This window comes from Abramis brama (assembly GCF_963993115.1).
Source record: "Abramis brama genome assembly, chromosome: 5".
NCBI classification, from domain to species: domain Eukaryota; kingdom Metazoa; phylum Chordata; class Actinopteri; order Cypriniformes; family Leuciscidae; genus Abramis; species Abramis brama.
In genome coordinates, this window is record NC_139967.1 from 36,061,787 (window position 1) to 36,082,279 (window position 20,493).

At 38.2% G+C, this 20,493-nt stretch overlaps 1 protein-coding gene across 3 annotated transcripts in view; it reads right to left on the reverse strand.

Moving 5' to 3' along the window:
• The window catches only part of abr (ABR activator of RhoGEF and GTPase), a 296,797-nt gene that overhangs the window by 149,230 nt on the left and 127,074 nt on the right, over positions 1 to 20,493 (reverse strand). The gene's annotated exons all lie outside the window — the stretch shown is intronic.

Sequence of the window (20,493 nt, forward strand, 5' to 3'; positions counted from 1 at the left end):
TCATGTCTAAGTGCATTATGGAATCGTGAGATTTCATCCTTTCACTCTTAAACCCACTCTTTCCTCACTCTCTTCCTTTCTGCAACTCGTATGAATGTGTGTGTGTGTGTGTGCGTGTGTGTGTGTTTGTGTTAGACATTAGCTGTATGTGTTAGAATAATCAATAAAGTCTTGTTTGTATTTTAAAGAGAAATATTACTTGTGTTATTGTGCTTACAAATTTAATGTCTTAAACTTCTGATCTAAGTTACCTTGCTAACTATATAGTGTTTCACTATAGTTCGGATATTTATATCCGTTGCAGAGTTGATAATTGCAGCCAGTTCAAATGAACCGCGAACGAGTCATTTGCTCGGTTGTAATAAGTGACTCTTTTGAATTCCCTATAAATTAATTAATAATTCCTTTGAGCTAAATTGTAATCACTACAAATTACAAATATCTTACATATTGGTGGAGAATGCGGGCAGTTTAACCTAAAATTGTAAGCATATACGAAGTAATTATATTTTCATAGTAGCCTATGCGGAGAGATCCGAACCTCCGAGTCTGTGTGTATGAGGTATGCAGCGCGCGCCGCGCGCTCTGTTTGAATGAATGACCTGCTGCTTGAGCTGTTACTCTAGTCTAGTCTGCCTCCCCATTTTATTCTTTTTATTTGTTATTTTATTCAAACTGCAGTAAAATAACCCAAGATATAAGATCCCACGCAACGATAAGGTAACAATTGAGCGTGTCCCTCGATTCTGAAATACTTTAATTATAGCTTAAGACATCTGCGTGTTCCAGAGTCTTTCAAATAGCTATAACGTTATGTGTGTTTGTATCAGTCAGAGAGATGAATTAAATTAAAACTGCAGTAATTAAAATAACCATGTAAAGGACGGACGAGCGTGTCCCTCGTCTAACGTGAACGTTAGTCCTTATTTATCTGATCGTCACTCAGTGCGTGTTCCACTGGGACGAATATTCTCCTCACAGATTAGTCTTTGTTTCTCAGGTTGTCTGTGCGTGTCCCACGGCAATCCCGTGATAAACTATAAGCTTATCTGTGTCTGTTCAATTAATTCTCGTGTAAACACTGCGTATGTCCGAGTATAGTTGAATAGGAATTATTTAAAGTTGTGTTCAAGTAAAGCTTGACGTTGAAACTCAACCAACAGTTAAAAAACCCTGTTGTTTTTGTGTGCTCAGATAACATTGCACAGAGACGATCCACTGAGATCGTTATTCCATCTATTATACAGCGAAAAGCTGCTGTTGCTTCCTTTAAAGTTAAAACTCACTCTAAAAAAAAAAAAGGAAAAACTGAGTGAAGCCCCACGTCGTAAAACAGCTACGAGTGGCGTCCCATTTGTACAGGTTGAAATGCGCCGACGTTTCACGTAATATTATCAACTGTACGTGCATATTTCTTTGAACATTGTTGAAATGCGCCGACATTTCATGTAACATGCATTACTGTTACAAACTGTAATTCACATGTTTGCCACTAGAGTTTGTTTTGTCGCCATAGTTACAATCGTGACACGGAAGTCTTAACCAACGCTTCCGGAAGAACTCTGAACCCAACAAACTTCTTTGGTGGCTAGGCTAGCTAAGCTAAAGCTAAGCTAAGTAGCTGTTTACCATTGAGGCCTAAACTATGCTAAAGCCTCGAGCATTATTTACGGTTATCATTAATATTAACATCTGTGGTTAATGTGTCTGTTTGAACAACGTTAAAGTGATTTAACCATTTAAACACCTCGACTGTTACACCTGTTGGTCTTTTCTCTTCTTTCCTATTTTACCTGTCTCATACTTTACCCATATTTTTTTTTTCTGTGAAAAGGAAATTTCGGTTCACAATTATTAATTTCATTTACCTGCATTTTACTTGAAAAGAAAATACTGGTTTATGATTATTAATTGCCAAATTCTAATTTGATTTTAAAAAGGAAATATTAAATCAAGATTGAAGTTTTATTTTTCTAAACAGGTAATTTCTAACGATTTCTAGATTTATTTTTAATAAATCTAATTTCATAATTTTCATAATTTCTAAATTTCTCTTTTGATTCCTAGCTTGGGAGTGAAAAACCTGAGCCTCAATAGGAGACATTGGCATCTCACTACAAGTTTCAAATAAATCAGAGATAAACCTCTCTTACAAAGTTTTATTTTTGAATGTTTAGTTGTTGGCAACTATCAATTCTATACTCGTAGTTCGACAAAGGCTCCAGAGCCATTTGTGGATCCAATCTCCTTCCCTCCTTTCCTTCTTACATCCTTCCTGTTCTGTCCTGCGTTCCCATCCTTCACATTTGTGGGAAACAAACCTGGAAGAGAACCATCAATCGAGTCTAAAGAAAGAGAAAGATAATTTTTCCAAAGAAAACAATTATTAGGTATTTGATTGGTAATCAAACCCTCTCTTGTTCTCCATACTCTCTCTGTCTTTGTAAACACAATTTACAATTTAACATCTTATCCAAGATTAATTAACAGAGACAAGTGTTGAGCAATCGTCGCCTTCATAGCATCCCGGCTGTAAGCGGTCCAACTGACGGTGTGTGGTGTCAATCCTGTAAAACTCGGAAAAAGGTATCCGCATTATTATTGTATTATTTTTCCTTGTAAACATAAACAATAATATTGTTTACCTTTCTGGAAATAGATTCTCACCGATAGGAAGCATTTACGAGAAAAATAATATTTCTCCTACTTAAGAATTTTCTTTCTTGTTTTATTGAAATTGGTTTTAACCTCTCTCTCTTTTCCCCTTTTCTCAGTGACACATCACAAGTTTAAACCAGCTTTTCATTGATAGAAAATATTTATAAAAATATTTCTCCCATTGAAAAAAAAATCCTTTCAATTGAGATTTGTTTTAACCTTTTTCTCTCTTTTTCCCTCACTCAGTTGAGTGACGAAGTTTCCACATCACTAACCTACCTGCCTACACTGAGACCAACACTTAGACATTACAACACTTCACTATTTGTTGTACAGTCACTTAAACGACACTTAGCTGTTCAACCACATAGGCTTACACCCCACACAGATCTGTGTCAGTCTCTTCACCCCAGCGTGCCAACATGTCGCGGACAACAAACCCCACTGACGTGGACGCCATGCTCAGAGGCATTACAAACTGCCTCACACCAAAGACAATTGAACTGTTATTATTTTTAATAATAATCATAATTCTGAGAAGACTCCTGACACATGATTCAAGCCAGAATCAGAACCACAACCACGTGGAACTAACCAAGATCATCTGTTCCCTAAGCAATGCCTTCACAGCCCAGCTGACACTAAGCGACAAGCACATCACCCACCTTCAGGAGGAGCTGACACGTGCCCAGAGCCGCATGGACAAGCTGGAAGTGAAAGTCCAGGACGACTTCAAGCGTCAGACCACTGAGTTCCTGAGAGAGCTGATGCACACTCAACGCTGCACAGACCAGCTCAAAACGAAAGCTCAAGACAAACTCATGCCTGATGTAGTGGAGCAAGAAACAAAGAAGCAAGTTGACAGGCTCCAAGAAGCCCTTGCAGTCACTGAATGTGACAAACAAGAATTAAAGACTGTCCAGATGCACCTGGTAAAACAACTCCAGTCTGCTGAACATCAGCTAGAGAAAGCTAAAGCTGACATTAAAGACAAGAACTCTAAAATTAATGCTCTGAAAGACAACCTGGAAAGGTGCAGTGCTGACATTGATCGTATGACCCAACAGCGAGATGACGCCAACGACGAGCTCTACGCGGTCAGAGATGAACTCCAGCACATTTTCCAACAGAAACCAGAGCCAAGAAGGGAGAGACCTCCCTCAGCATCACCACTGCCGAGCAGGACAGAGTCCTCCATCCAAGAACTGCCATACAGTGAAAGAAGTGAATGGCCACAACCCAAAACGTCACAGGCCTTCACCACAGAACCGTTCACTGCCAACAAGCAACGAGAGCTCATCCAGGCAGACTCCAGAGCTGCACCGGCGATGACCTTTAAAGATCTCAACAAGCTGGTTAAGAATATCACTCCGTTCAACCCGAACTCCACGGAATGCCCGGACATCCAGTCCTACATCCGAGATATCAACTTCCACCTAGAGGTGAGACCTCATGTGACTGACAGAGACAGGTTCTACCTCCTCAGATCGACATCCAGTTCAGAGGTACGAAGCTTCCTAGACCGACAACCTGCTCATGTCAAGTCAAACTACCAACTGCTATGTAAGACACTGATAAAAGAATTCATAGGCCCAGAGTCAGAACACGGTGTGTTAATCGCCTTGGAAACCAAACAAGGTCGACACGAGACTCCCCAAGCATACTACCACCGTTTTCGACAAGCCTTCTTTGGTGCACATAACTCACCTGAACAAGAAGAGGATGTGAACTTCAAAAACCTCTTTCTGAGAAACCTGCACCCCGGATTAAGTCATCATCTTGGTCTCGAGGCCTGCGCAGACACAATGACAATTCAACAGTTACGTGACCTGACGCACAAGGCCCACATCAAACAGAAGATGTCCTCAAAGAAAGGTTTGAAAACATCCACAGTTTCAAACTCCTTCAGCCAAGACACAAGCCTTGCACTGGAAGACAACCAGTGGCATGACAACACCACAGTTCTTCGTAAGAAGCACAGAGAACGTGATTCCCATGCTGATGACAGATACCACACCAACCACATGGAAAAGCCATGGGACCAGCCACGCTTCTCAGGAAACCCACCTCGGCACAACTCAGTTAAGCACAGCACTGAGTATGCCCAAGAACAAGACAGTTTACCCTCAGAAGATATGGAGCAACTAATGAGGCGACTGGAAGTGTTCTTAGAAAACAGGCTGAACACGGAAGACCACTGATTCATCTGATGCACCTTCATAATGAAGATGACAACCACTTGTTCTACAACAACACAGAACAGAGTGGTCTCTCACAGTCAACCACTGACAAACACCCAGAGGTACCAGAAAACACCATCCTGGCTACCCATCACTCATAAAGAAACCACCAAACGAGCTCCAAACTCAAGAACCATATGTGTGCTACAGAAACAACAGTAAGCCCAGAACGTCAGAAAGTCTGTCACAACCAAAAGGTATCATCGGAGGAATGCAACAACGGAGACCAAGTTTTGCACCACAGCTTCATCCAGCCATGCCAAACTGCCTCCCAATGTCTGCCAGAGAACTTCCTGCCTTACTGGTTTGACTCCCAGCAGATCACAGAAGATCCCTTTTCCAAGGCAAAGAGGCAACAAGCTCATCAAAGCTAAGCCATCAAGCAAAGGGGGGAGCAAAACAGACTGAAACAGATCTGACCATACATACATACATGCATACATCCCTAATACATACATACATACACTACACAACATCCCTAACATACTCACTAACATACAGAAGTTAACCGCCTCTACTGTGCAAAACATTCAACAAACATGTTTTCCCCCACAGGTAGAAACTAACTTCAGAAACTAGCTTAACAACTTAGCTACACTTACCATAGGAAACATGGCAACTAACTACTCATCCAACAAGTACACCTGAGAACACCTATCATTACATCATGATCCCTGACACCTTAGCTGTGCAACAGTAGTTACAATTCATATCAGGAGGAACACTCAACTGCTTTGTTTTGTTTTACCTCTTCCTTCCTTCCTTTTCTTCTTTTATTAGGTAAAATGCCTGTCCGCCCCATAAGGGTCAAGGTCACAATAATAGGATTGACACACCACGCCTAATATTTGTAAGTCACCTCAAAACGAATGTGAGCCAGAGAACTCCCTGCATCATTCGAATCACAAATTGAAAGGTAAATTGGTCTAAACCTAGAACAATTTAGAAGAGAATAAAACAAACAAATCAAATTTAGTCACAAAATTAATTAATCACCGTCCCAAAACAAATTAGGATAACGTCCTAAAATTGAACTAAACTTTAGTCAACGTGATTAACTATATTGAGAGAGTGAACCTGTTTATGCCTAGGTAATCTAATGCCCTGCACCAGTAAAGTGACCAGTCATGGAGGTGTTGTCTTGTTGTTTGCTGTTTGTGTTTGCTTCCTCTACCCATTTCTCCAGCGTTCACCGATGTCTTCTACTCAACACATCGTCGACCGAAGGGGGGATATGTAACGACAATGAGAAGAAATCAACCACAGACTAATTTTCTTCCAGAAAATTAATTCAAACTCTCTACTTCCTGCCAAACAAAACAGAAGATTGGTTCAGAACGTCAAATGATCCTCATCACTCTGGCTATTTAAAAGAGCCTCCCCCAACACTAACTAAATAACTGGTCAATGGCTAGCTTTGTGGCCAACTACGGACTGGTTAAGATAAAGACAGTGTCCTCACAGTCCAGAGCCATAAGTCACCCATCCTGGCGCCACAGAGTCTGCAAAAGACCCTTCTAATGACCAAACCAACGAAAACCCCCCAACTAAGAACCTTTATGAGCCCAGCTAAAGGAAGAACTTGTCAATATGAGGGGGTTTTTAAAAGACAAATTGGTTCAGAAATGACACCACAGCATTCCTGACCCCTCCTCCTTAAGACCTCTGAACAGAACAAACAGTGTTCTGTCTCTTCGAACCAGAGAACTGATTCTTACCAATAAACTACATAAAATCATTTAAGAACAATTCTCAATGGACTTACAATCAAACAATCACGCAACTACATAATCCTGTGTGTTTCCACCACTTATATGCATATTCTAATAAGATATGCTTTAATCCCATATAATTCATGTAATTGTTATAATTATTAGGTGTGTGAATGACAGTGTGTACTGTTTCATATCAATGCTATCTTACGAACACAACTAGCAAGATGGCTTGAATGATATCGGTGTAATATGTTTTGATCTTCTTTTAATTAGAAATCATGTCTAAACTGTGGCCTCTGTCCTCTCTGCTTAAAAGTTAGAGAACACACCAACACTCCAGATTTACGATGAGACAAAGCCAGTGTCTAATTGGTCCGCTCTCTTCAGGAGGGGGGACAAACTTTTAGTTAAAACAACCCAAAAACTAAGCTCTCTCGCTCGCTGCTCTCAAAGCTCTAAGCTCTCTAAGTTCCGGCAGACTATTACCATGTAACAAACGAGCAGAAATAACCCAAATCAAGATCTGTAGAACATGGGTTAAACAGTTTCATTCAAGCCGTCTTACTACTCTCGTCTAAGTCTTCTTTTCTTTTCTAAGTCTTCCTTTATTTTCCGATTGAAAGTCTCGGTTTTAAGTTAAGTTTTGCTGCAAAGTTTCGTTCCACGATTCGCGGCTGCAACGCACGCTTTCAACTTCAAAGACTCATTCAACCATCAGCAACCGCCAGCCACACGTGACTGGTTCTCGCCCCATCTATCCATGCACAAGGAGACCACAGCCGACGAACGAACCCGGGGGAACCCTCTGTTACGCAACGAAGGGAATTCCCAAAAAGGAACGAGAAGACAAGCAAGTAACCTCCAGACTGAAAGCTAAACTGGTGTATTTATATAACTTTAATAACCTGCCTAAAACGATAGAAGGGTTAAATTAATGTTTGATGGTTCGTTCAGGTCATGTCTAAGTGCATTATGGAATCGTGAGATTTCATCCTTTCACTCTTAAACCCACTCTTTCCTCACTCTCTTCCTTTCTGCAACTCGTATGAATGTGTGTGTGTGTGTGTGCGTGTGTGTGTGTTTGTGTTAGACATTAGCTGTATGTGTTAGAATAATCAATAAAGTCTTGTTTGTATTTTAAAGAGAAATATTACTTGTGTTATTGTGCTTACAAATTTAATGTCTTAAACTTCTGATCTAAGTTACCTTGCTAACTATATAGTGTTTCACTATAGTTCGGATATTTATATCCGTTGCAGAGTTGATAATTGCAGCCAGTTCAAATGAACCGCGAACGAGTCATTTGCTCGGTTGTAATAAGTGACTCTTTTGAATTCCCTATAAATTAATTAATAATTCCTTTGAGCTAAATTGTAATCACTACAAATTACAAATATCTTACAGAACACTGTTGATTCAAGTCACACATTTAAGCTTTTCAAAAGCCATAGTGTACATTACAGTCTCCAGTCTAACGGCATCCCAGACTTGAACATTGTATGATTCAAAATAGCTGAATAACTAACCATCAGAGATTTCGGTATAGAGATAAAGGTTGGGATCATAATTTTCAGGAATATTACAGCACAATGAGTGTATATTAGCACTGTTTGTTTGTTTTTGGCATCTGATAGAGCTTTTGGACTTGGAAACAGTGATGTCAGACTTACCATCGGACTGAAACACAAATGTTTTAAAGTTAAGTGAAGATGGACATTTTTAATTAGTCAAAATTAAAAAAAATTACATTGATTTATTTCGTGGAACATATGTGTTTCCATGCATTTTGTTGAAATGTCTTTTCTTGTATAGCCTATTGTATATACATGGTTGATTATTCATGTTGCTTATGTATTATACTATTTTTTTTGTGTATTCATTGATATTAATCTATAGTTAACTTTTTTCCCATGTGCATGGAAGTGTATGTATAAAAATGAATATAAAATATGTAATAAACAATTCTTATTTTGTATTTGGTTCAATTTGTTTATTATAATAGAAGTCAAAGGTAACCATAGTAACAACATGAAATTAAATATTTAAAAAAATGAAATTTGGTTCCTGGAGGCACCCACAGTGGTTCCACACAGTGCCTAATATAAGAGTTCCTCAGGAAACCTGTGTGGTTCCTCAGAGAACCACCCCTTTTTAAAGGGTGCCTAGAGGATCTACAGACGGTTCCGCCGGTGTGGCAAAGTGAAGAACCCCAAAAGGTTCCTCCAGGCACCTTTTATTTTTACAGTGTAGTTAATAAAGTCTTGTTCATGTCACATGTAAAGTTGTCCGTGTCTCAAGCTCATATCTGGAGTCCCTAATCATAGATCTTGACTACGTGCTCTTAGTAGTACTGTAAAGTAATAAAGACATTTCCCATGCCCCGGAAGTGTACATTTCTTAGAATTAATAAACAATTAACACTGAGTGTTCACGGGACAAACAGGTTAATTGACTGTAATATTAATTTACAACATTAAGTTAATTATATTAACTGATCCAAATATTAATAATAAATTATAACCAGTTATTATTGATTATTAATATTTCATAGAGCTAACTCGCTACATGTAAGAAGTATCATCACTGCATGTGATTGCTAGTTAACCTTTTGACGTGTATGATCATTCACACCAGTGTGATTAGAACGTTCAGATCGCGTGATCATCAACTTCTAAATTCAAATTTACGTTAGTGTTGGCTGGCGCTGAGCCAGAGACAGACGCGCTCAGCACTGTCATATCTCACAACTATTCTGTGTTTTCCACCAGATAAGGTTTATTTTAGGTTTCAGACATTTAAATACACATAAGTATTAGCAAAACAACATTTATAGTTTGTAAAACACTGATGTCTATGGAAGCGGCAATAACAATCCTTTCGATTATAAATTGATGACGTGTTTAGATACACATTGTGTAGGTTATTGTTAAATTTACTCTTTTCTTCTCACACTTCACCAGCCACTTACTGTAATGTATTTCAGGAGAAGTGGATGAATTGACGTGTTGTAGGCCTAAATCGGACAAATACAATTCTCTGAACTTCGGTGCGTACTAACATGGTGCCTATTCTACGTTATAGATTAACAATGAACTAACATGAATCATGATCATTATAAAGGTTTCTTAAATGACAAAACACATTCACTTAGGCTAAATGTATTTAACCCCCTGGGGTCGACTATCGCGCCGGCTCGTTTTTTTTCATATCAGTGCAAAAGAGACTCATAATACTCTGTTGATTTTGATCTTACATACTTGTGTTGTACATCATTCAAAACTGTTAAATGTCTTCTTTTATTTGTGTACACTTATAATAAAAACAAAATGTTGTGTTTTTCGTAAAACAAAGAAAATAAACATGACACGCATTCTGCCGTCTCTCTCAATGTGAAACTCATTCTGAAACGCAGACGCGAATGTTTGTCACACAGACTTAAAACGCATGTCTATACAACGCTTGGAGTCTCTATTTTTAAAGTATGTAAATTATATCAAATCAAACGCGTCCTAATTAACTCTAATGTGACCACGCGCGCACGAGCGATTGACATGCAAATGATCCACGCGGAGAAACGCAGACCTGTAAACGCCCTCATTACCTCAAAACAAAGAATCAGAGACTGTGTTTGTGCTGTGCTGTTTCACTTGGATTTACCTCAGAAGAATAAAAAGAACGCGATTTGAAGATGAGACGATTTTTAAGGTAAGACATGTTAAACTGGTGGTGCCAGATTAAAATGTATGTTATGAAATGAGATTGGAGTAAAAACATGAACTAAGCCTAATATCATACATGTATATGTATCTATATATAGACATAAACATGTTGAAATGTGAACTAGACTGGTAGGCAACCTTTCAGTGCTAAATGTATACATGTTCGACATGAGGATGTTTTTATATTATATAATAAAACACAGCATGATAAAAGTAGGCAAGTATGAGTGTATACTATGGTGAATATTATAATGTTTAGAACCGTGTTTAATGTTAAATACTGTGTTTGTGGATATCTGCTCAAACGTAGATGTATAATATGGTAACAATAATTAGTTTAATAGTTTTTAGCGGCTCGATCGCTTCAGTAAATGTTCTCTGCACGCGTTTGAAAAGCAAAATGCACCAAACAATAGGCTTCATTTTTTTTACTCCAAATGTTTATTTTCGTTATGACATTATGAAATGAGATTGAAGTAACATATAATCAATATATTTTTCTCTAGTGTAGTGTTACTGAAGTGTTCCTTTTTAACAATTTATAGGCTATTGTTATTATATATATATATATATATATATATATATATATATATATATATATATATATATATATATATATTAGGGGTGTCGCAATATACCGGTGTTGACGATAATCGTGATATTCAAAGCATGAAATATCGACATCGTGTTAATTTAGAGTGTGACAATATACCGGTATTGGCGATAATAACCACAATGTTTAAAATGAATAGGACTCTTATGATAACATGACACGTAAATACTACAGCGCCAGTACCTGGTTGACCTCTCAAGTGGCAGTATTGCACCCGCGAACACCTGTCAAATAAGAAGATGACGCAGCGCTCGTCCGCGCTCGCGTAGCTAGAGTGAAACACTCTGTCCACAACCGAAAAAAGTAAGCTCGCCAGTAATAAGAAAAGAGTTCTTCGACTTCATCAAAGAAAACAGCACATTAAAGATGGTCGCACACCGGACGAGAAGTGCAGCGCCACGTATTTAAAATTAGAACACATTCTGTATGAGTGTACACCTTTTACAGTCTATGGTGTACACACACCGGCGGCGCCCAGCAACATCCTGTCGCGACACAGAGCGCCATTTACATCGTTTTATATTAAATTTACATTATATTTGTCTCAAATCATCCTAAATGATTTCACCCTGTGCTGCAATATACATTTAATTTTACATTTATTTACAGAAATCAGCTGCTTGAATGAAAATTGCTGATGTTATCGGATTTTCAGGTGATATTCTCAATGCATTCAGTTAACGGACGCTCTGAGGTAAAGTGTTCAGATGACAGACTCAGCAACTATTGTATTTAATTGTACAGTATAATCATAACATAGTACAGACATTATCTCAATTCCATAATGTCCTTAAACATAATGATATTGCTGGCCATAAACTGAGAAAGTGCGCGTCCGGTGTGCGATACCTCGAGTTGTCATAGACGCGACGCGGCTATTATTTTACTAGTCATGGATTGGGAAACGTGACATTAACTGTTAACAGGGGGTTTCTGTGTTCATATATTTAATAAAGGGTGATTATTAAAATTAAGAACCCTGTTTTCTTTACTCATCTTATTTTTGTATTTGCACTTGATTTTTTTGTTCAAATCTGCTATCTGCATGACTTTATTGGCAATAGGTTTAAGAGCTTTTCAGTTCTTCAGGAAACCTTCAGACAGTGTTTGGCTTCAGTTTAAAACCAGATAAACTTCACATGCTTGTCTTCCTTCACAAAAATTTGCCATAGATTGAGTACGCAAGAAGTAAAAATGTTGTGTTTATCAGTATCCTTATGTTTGTTGGGTAAAAAAGAAAAACTATATAAACAAAGTAAAAATTAATTTGACTGATAACTACTAAGTCACATAAGTCTCCGGACATGAACATGGTAAAGTGAAAAATCAAACACCATGGAAATGAAAGGTATGTACTATGTTTCAGGAATGGCACAAAGGTGTGTGACTGGTTAAGTCTCTGTCTTTAGTTCAGTGTGTTAAATAATGTGCTTTTTTTGTCATTTGTTGTGTATATTTGGATTATGTTGTGTTGTAAATAAATCCAAACAATCAAAAAGCCATTCTTTTTTAAATCTCCTCATTCTTTGTGCTAGGTTGCTCAGAATGATAGGGCCTGTTAGCACCTGATAAGGCCATTAGGGGAAGGTCTTTGTCTTTCTCATGTGTGAAATAAATTAAATATGCATGATGTTCACGCCTCTTCGCATAAAGCTTTCTCACACAAAACATGTCTTGCAAATTTTAAATCAATATATTGTCTCATCTGAATGAGTATGCAGGATGATTTTCACATAGTTTTGGAGCAAATATTATAGGCTACGTCATACAATTTTCAAAAAAATTGTTTTGTTTTTTCACAAACCACGCATAAATGTCATTATCTCAAAACTACAAACGTTTACATACATGCTGCTGACATTATTATTATTATTGTAGCAGAGTTTGTGCTAAATACAGTGTAATCAGACTTTAGCCATGAAAATGTCACAAGTAACAGAAATAAACACAAATGTCAGAGCATGTCAGAACACCTCCAGGGCCCAGAAAACACCTCAGACCCCAGAGGGTTAAGAATAAAAATATCAGCCAAAGACTGACTGACATGTAACGCAACCAATCACAGTTTGTTTTGTTCTGCGTCATGTTTAGTGTGAAAATGTAAAGTCGATGTCATTACTAAGGGTGTCACGATTTCGATTTTAAATCGAAATCGATCGAAATTAATGCTCAATCTCGATTATCGAATCAAAAAATGGAATCGTCGATGCTGTCACGCCCCCTGTCACGTCAGCTCGGCTTGCCAAGCAAAAAAAACAAAACAAAAACACGTGTTGAAGTGCTGCCAGAGTTGCCAACTCTCACGCATTCACCGTGAGACACAGGCAATTGACACTTTTCACACGCTCTCACGCACAGAAAAATCGCGAAGCAAAGAGGACACGGACACCGACAGAATAGAGTAGGTTACTTTATGATATAAAAAAATCTCAGCTCTCAGATTCTGTCAATTTTATTACGAAATTCAAACAATAAATACCGTTTTGGCGCTTGTAAATGTGACGTGACAGATCCCTAGCGCACGTGAACCGATCATCTATACTAGCTAATAGTAAAAAAAAACCACGAACACTGTTGAAAGATACTACAACTACAACTTACCGAAATGTATATTCCTCATACATAATATCGATCAATCAGTGTTTTTCATCAGCGTGAAGAGGTCAATAACATAGCTGGAGAACAATTATGTCACATTTACCTCAGGAAAGCCGTTTAATGACCATAATATAGGCTATAGCACGTAGTTGGCAAGAAAAAAATAGCTATAGAGAGTATTTTGCTAAATATGTGTTCTATATTACATATTATATTTTTTTACTTATATCATTAAATAAAGTTGTTATTATAATAAAAAAAACGCATTATATTTAATTATTTTTAACCTTAAATAATAGCCTACTACCAGCTGATAGGGCTCTCTGTATGTTTACAGCATTAGGTGAGTTGTTGTTTTTTTGAGACAAATTAACGCCTATCTTGTGTAGCCTACCTAATATTTATCCAAATGAGTCTATATTAAATCAAATCACAATAATTTAATTGAAATAATACAAATGTGTAGCTTACCAGAAATTGTACCATGTAAACATTGTAACATGTTGTCACTAAACCTAATACAATTCAGTTTAGTTACTAAAATGTTAGTGACAATCACAATACACTTACTGTGATGCAATTTATTTTACAATCAAACAAATCGAGAATCGAATCGAACCGTGATTTTAGAATCGAAAATGTAATTGAATCGAGGATTTGGAGAATCGTGACACCCTTAGTCATTACAATAACAGACCAGCTAATAAATTAATCATTCAAGAACATTGTGCAAGTTTACTGCAACAATAGAGCCGCGAACTTCACATACTTTTGAAAATCCAGCCTTCAGTTGATCCTGATGAGCGCTCATTGCCACAGATGTTAACATGACGCCATTCTTCTTCCATGAGGGGTTTCGCATCACGGCATTTAAGGTGATGCTAAAATAATGCTCACCTTGTGCAGGACATGCAATAAGTCAGGAGAAGTGTCGTATTTTGCCAGAGAAGGCAAAAAAATGTTAAAAGAATTGCTGAAATTTAAAGCTGGTTTGTAGCATACCAAGAATACAGACTACTTTGCTGTAATTAGTACTTTAGTGTTATTTAGTGTTAAATTATTATATTTGGGTTAGGTGGCTTAGGTTTTATTGTAAATTTTTTATGTAAATTTGTTGTGTTTTGAATTTAGATTACTTATATTTATATATTTACTTTAAAATTTGAATATATTCAATTTTAAGAACTTTTTATTTAATTTATTTTCAATAAAAAAGCCGTTCTTTAATGTCATTTACCATAATTTTAAGGCTCTTTTTTTAAAGTATCGGTTCAGGCACCGGTACAGTTTTAAAAGTATCGATTTGGCACCGGTATCGGAAAAAAAATAACCGATACCCAACCCTAGTTCTACGTAGTGTTAATTTAGGTTGTTCTGCTCTGTTTATTGTTCCGGAGTTCTGTACGAATAAATACTAAAACTGCTTGCGTTTAGATACTGCATTCATACTTCATTGCAACCAACCATGACAGAATAATGCACCGTTAAAATGGATCTAGCAGCAGTGAGAGTCCTCCTCCTCTTGCAGGGGAACCAGTCCCTCGAGAGGCCTTCCTAGAGTTGCAACATCATGTCCATTACAATGACGACAGCTTGTGTGTGTTTTTGTATGCGCTCTGGTCTCTGCGTTGAGGCCTGCCCGGAGACAGACCTCGCGGGACATTTGAGGAATGTGCGTGAACTGGGTACTCCTCTGCAATGGTTCCCTTTTACAATCGGCGAGAGCGAGGAGGAAACCAGCATGCCAGCCACAGAGTCTGTTCCAGTGAGAGAAATTCCTGAGTCTGTTCCAGTGAGAGAAATTCCTGAGTCTGTTCCAGTAAGAGAAATCCCCAAGTCTGTTCCAGTGAGTTAAATTCCAGAGCTAAGCCCAAAGAGTGCAGCACTGACCATAATGGCTCTGGCATTGTGAGTCTGGGCTACACACTCATCCGCTCCAGCCCCTGAGCCGAGTCCAATGATGGCTTCAGCCCCTAACCAGAGTCCAGTGATGGCTCCAGCACCTGACCAGAGTCCAGTGATGGCTCCAGCCCCTGACCCAGCTCCAGAGTTCGCTCCAGCCAAAAAGCCCGTTCCAGCCCAAGAGCCCACTCCAGTTTATAACCCCATAGCTCCTCCCAAGAAAATTTTGTGGGGTGCTATACGTCTCTGGCCATAGTGGCCAAGCCAAGCTACCGGGTCAAGGCAACAGAGGCTGATCCTGCAACTTCCAGCGCCTCCCTGGGCCCCTGAGCTGCCTGCACCTCCCTAAAGGCTTCCTGTTCTGTTAAGCCACCCCTCGTCAGCCTCCAGGGTGCCCACCCTTCCACCCCTGTGGATGTTTTACGGCACGAGGATGCAACTTCTGGGAGGGCTGGGTACTGTCACGTTTTGAGCTTGTTTTTATTCATGTTTGTATTTCAGGTCTTGTGTTTTGCTGTCAGTATGTTAATTAGTTCTTTATTTTAGTCTTATTTAATAAGACTATAATTAGTTTTTATAATTAGTCTTCCTCCATCCCCTGAAAAAACCCTGACAGGGTGATCAGCGAAAGGGGCTTGAATCACCCTGAACGGGTTTATTCTGCAATGAAAACTATCTGGATATACATTATCTCGCTTATTACATGGCTACTTGCCACATAACAAAATAATTAGACATGAAAAATAGATCTGAGTCTAAATGTTTTATTAGCTCTTTAAACGCAAAGTTTCCAAGGAGAGAGCAGTTGCTAGCAAGCGACAAGTTCAAACTAGACTGACATTTAAGGGATATGGTTATTCATTTTTAACGGTTGTTATGGGGGGATAACATACCGCTGGATGGAGCGATTGACCAATCAGAATCATGTATGACACATAGCCGTATAATAACACAGAATAATAACTACTGGGACAAATGTAGATATCGCTCAGTGTTAGTTAATGGATTAACTAATGTTAATCTAAAGGGCCTCACTGTAAAGTGTTACCTATTGTTCTCCATAGTTATTTTGCACTTTAATCAGTCTGAAACATTTGTTTACTTTATACAAGTTTGTGTATTTTTTTTATTGCATTTAAATGTACTTTTTGTTATATGAAAAAGTTATTAAACCTGTTAGGAGTACAACACTTTTTGGTAACTTAATTCAATATCTTGATAATATAATATATACCCTGATAAAAGCTTCAGCAATTATCGTTACATGAAAATTTTATACTGTCACATGCCTATTTGCTACACTACCAGTTAAAGGTTTGGACACACTTGACTGGATTTATGTTCTCATGTTCTTAACAACCTTCTGATATAAAGACTTAAGGCCTGTTCACACCAGGATGAATATTCAAAATATTGAAATTTCTGTCATCAATTACTCTCCCTCGTGTCGTTCCAATCCTGTATGACTTTCATTCATCTTAGGAACACAAATTAAGATATTTCAAATTAAAACGTGGGAGATTTCTGTCCCTCCATTGAAACACCAAAACTGTGAAACATCAAAAACTTCATAAAATTAATCCATAGGGCTTTTCACACTGTGCTGCAGCTTAACCCTTGGGTTACCGTCGTTCTAAACGCCGCTTTTAACTCCGGGTAAAGGAACACACTTGTTTCATTCTTGTCATTTAGAAGCGGTTTGCACCACTTTTAAGCTGGGGTTAGCTCCACTTTTGTAGTGCCAAACGTGTGCAGTGTGAAACAATACAGTGTTAGAATGTTATGACTATACTTGGCAACCAATAGCATGCCTCAGGTCATATTCAAGTGCTTTGGACGGTGACAGAAACAAGGCATGTTATATAAGCACTAGTTTCAGCGTTTCAGGGGAAAAATGTAAAATGGTGACAGAAAACACGACAATTAGAATTTAAAAGAGACATTCTTACATTCTTTTCATTCTTACCTTTATATTCATAAAGTATACATTCATAAATAGCAGCATAAACAACATGCTCCACAAACAAGTTCACGGAAACTGAGACAGCAGAAAGCGTATCGTATCTGTTTTCTTTATTTCTTTATTTTATTAAATCCAACTGATCACACAGGTGCCTTACACATGTGCTCACACGCTAACTTGACATTTCAGCGAGTTCATCATCAAACCAAAATGCAGTCAACCAAGTATGAAAGTTACACTGCTCAAATTAAATGGTCAGCTGTACAATCTGTGCCAGTCAGCATGCCCACCGCCCCACCAAACATATTTTGGATGAATTATAAATTTGGATGCCATCAGCATGACAGGAATCATGTCCCCCTCTGTCATTTCAAGGAATGATTGGAGAAGATGAATAAATGTGTGCTTGCTCATTTATATACAGTATGCTCTGCCAAAGTATTTGTAGCTATTTTGCTTGTGGGTCCAAAGTACTGTGTAATGTTTGGACGGGAAGTGTGCAGCAGAGAGCAGAAGTACATAAAACCCCAGGTCTGTTGTAATTAATTCATCAGCAGTTTTACTTAAACTAAGACAGGAGATATCCAGGTGTTCCTAAAAGACTGTAACAGTAGGGGTGTGTGTGTGTGTGTGTGTGTGTGTGTGTGTGTGTGTGTGTGTGTGTGTGTGTGTGTGTGTGTGTGTTCCTAATGGTTTTAGAGAGGAAATCATTGTTTATCATGGGGGTTTCATTTTTGCTCTGCATCCTCTCTTATCAAATTCAATGAACAATCTAGAAATCAGCTGTTGATTCAACTCCCATTAGATTGTGATTAGAAATAATGGCAAGAGAGACACTGGCACAACTGATTGAATATTTGACTGCTGTGATACATTGTTGCACAGAATACACTGGACAGCAGATAAAAAAGACAGGAAATGACACGTTCAAACAGCAGAGGAACAAAGTACTGCTAGACTTCAGATTTCAGCTTTTTCTATAAATAGGAAATGCTGCTTCCTGATTGGCTTAGTGTACGCATGCTCTTTTTACTGCACTCTAAGCAGCCATATTGTGGAAAACTAACTTTTCCTTGCTCTTATGAAAGGTAAATTCCTTCCTCCTTATGATAGCAAATCATAACTATATTTACATAAAAAGTCTTAAAGGTACAAGATTGCAAACAGCAATGGTAATTGATGCTGATTGGTAAATAGGTGTGTTTTATTTACAATAAAGCACGGCTATGACTGCTTCACCCAACAGATCTGTGTCACTGCGTGACACCCTTAGCAACATAAACAATCAATATACTGTGAAATCTGTTCCATGTAATATGATATAGACAAAAGCAACGGTTTATTTATTTATTTTTTTAAGAAAGACCAACCTCTGCTGGCATTATGTCTGCGACATTCACATTTACTTTTGAGGCCACACGCTTCCCTCTCAAAGAATGTTTTCACATGTAGGTATGTATATGTGGAAGCAGCCCACAGTTTCCGAAGTGCAGAGGAAATAATTGTATTTTAAAGTTTTCTGTTTCAGGTAGAACTGTAGTCCGTTATACTGTGTTTATACTGGGCAACCTTCACTTCTTATGTTGCGCTGAAGCGCAAACAGGTCTGGTTTCAAATAAAAGATGCAAAACGAACGTTTTCTCATGCAGAGAAATAAGCATATGTATGTGTGCGAGGAAATATCCTATATTGTGCAGATGAGAATAGTTTCTAGTAGTGCTGTAGCGGTGCGTCGATGACGTCGACACTTCGACGTCAAAATTACGTCGACGTCATATTTTTTGCGTCGACGCTTCTTTATTATTTTTTTTTTTTTTTGCACCATTCCCGGAGGTACAGCTCATCACACACACACCGCCCGCCGTGTTATTCTGTCATGTTTTCTCCCTTTCTTTCCAAACCGCGACAAACGCCAGTCTCCTTTCTCTGCAGAATGCAATAAATCCGCTCAACCAATCACAGCGCACCATTCCACGCAATGTAAACAGTAACGGTGGCGCTTTGAATACACCCGGCATCCTAGTTTTCCTTATCTACTTTGTACTTTTTGATCAACAAACAAACAAAAAAATTAATACATTTGACGGCATTGATGAACCTGTGGTGATTTCTGCCGTAGGGAAGAAACGTAAGCCATCGAAATCTAATCATTTAAGTTACGTGAGGAGATTAAGAAGATGAGGCACGCGGGAGGAGGAAAAATGCCGACTGTTGCTTGTTCTCACACGACAGCGTCAAACTTCTGTCGAATGCTGACACATTAACCCCAGGGGATCTTTTAAAAAACTTTAAATTCTTGTACTCAAAGTCAACGAAAACCGAGCAGGACCAAGCCATTTTACAGCTGATCGCCGTCAAAAAACTTCAGAAGGTATTTCTTAGCGATGGCTGATTGAATGTAGCCTATGTTTAGTCCAGTAACGTTACGTGCCTGTATATAAGATTAGTATTGACCGAGTTCAGAGGCTGTCATATGAACACTCTGTCAGCTACAATGTTTACTTCTGAATAATATAGTATACTAGTATACTATATTATTCAGAAGTAAACACTGTAGCTGACAGAGTGTTTATGTCAGAATGTTTATTTTAACCTTCTAAGTGCTTCTTTTACCAATATATTTAATGATATCTTTTGCATTTCTCATCCAAACAACGTCAAACTTGGCACTGCACTTACTCGTGCCCAGACAGCTGTCGAGTTTGAAATCCATCGGAGTAACGGTTTGACAGAGATATGAGAATAACAGACAGGATAATTAATTCAAATTAGTCGTTAGATTAGTCGACTAATCGATAAAATAATCGCCCGACTAATCGTTTAATTAATAATCGTTTACCCCAGCCCTAGTTTCTAGTCATCCATCAGATAAGGTATTACATCTAGGAACATTTTCTTGTCGTTTACTGTCACTGTCAGAGACTATTTTTTCTGGAAGGATGGAATTTAAAGATTTTTAATTTAAAAAAGTAACATTAATACATATATTTTCATCTTTAACATTTGTATCGTGGTAACCATTTTATAAAAGCAATAAGGTACTCTAGGCATGCTGCATTGTGAATACAGTCACAGCTAAAGGGGC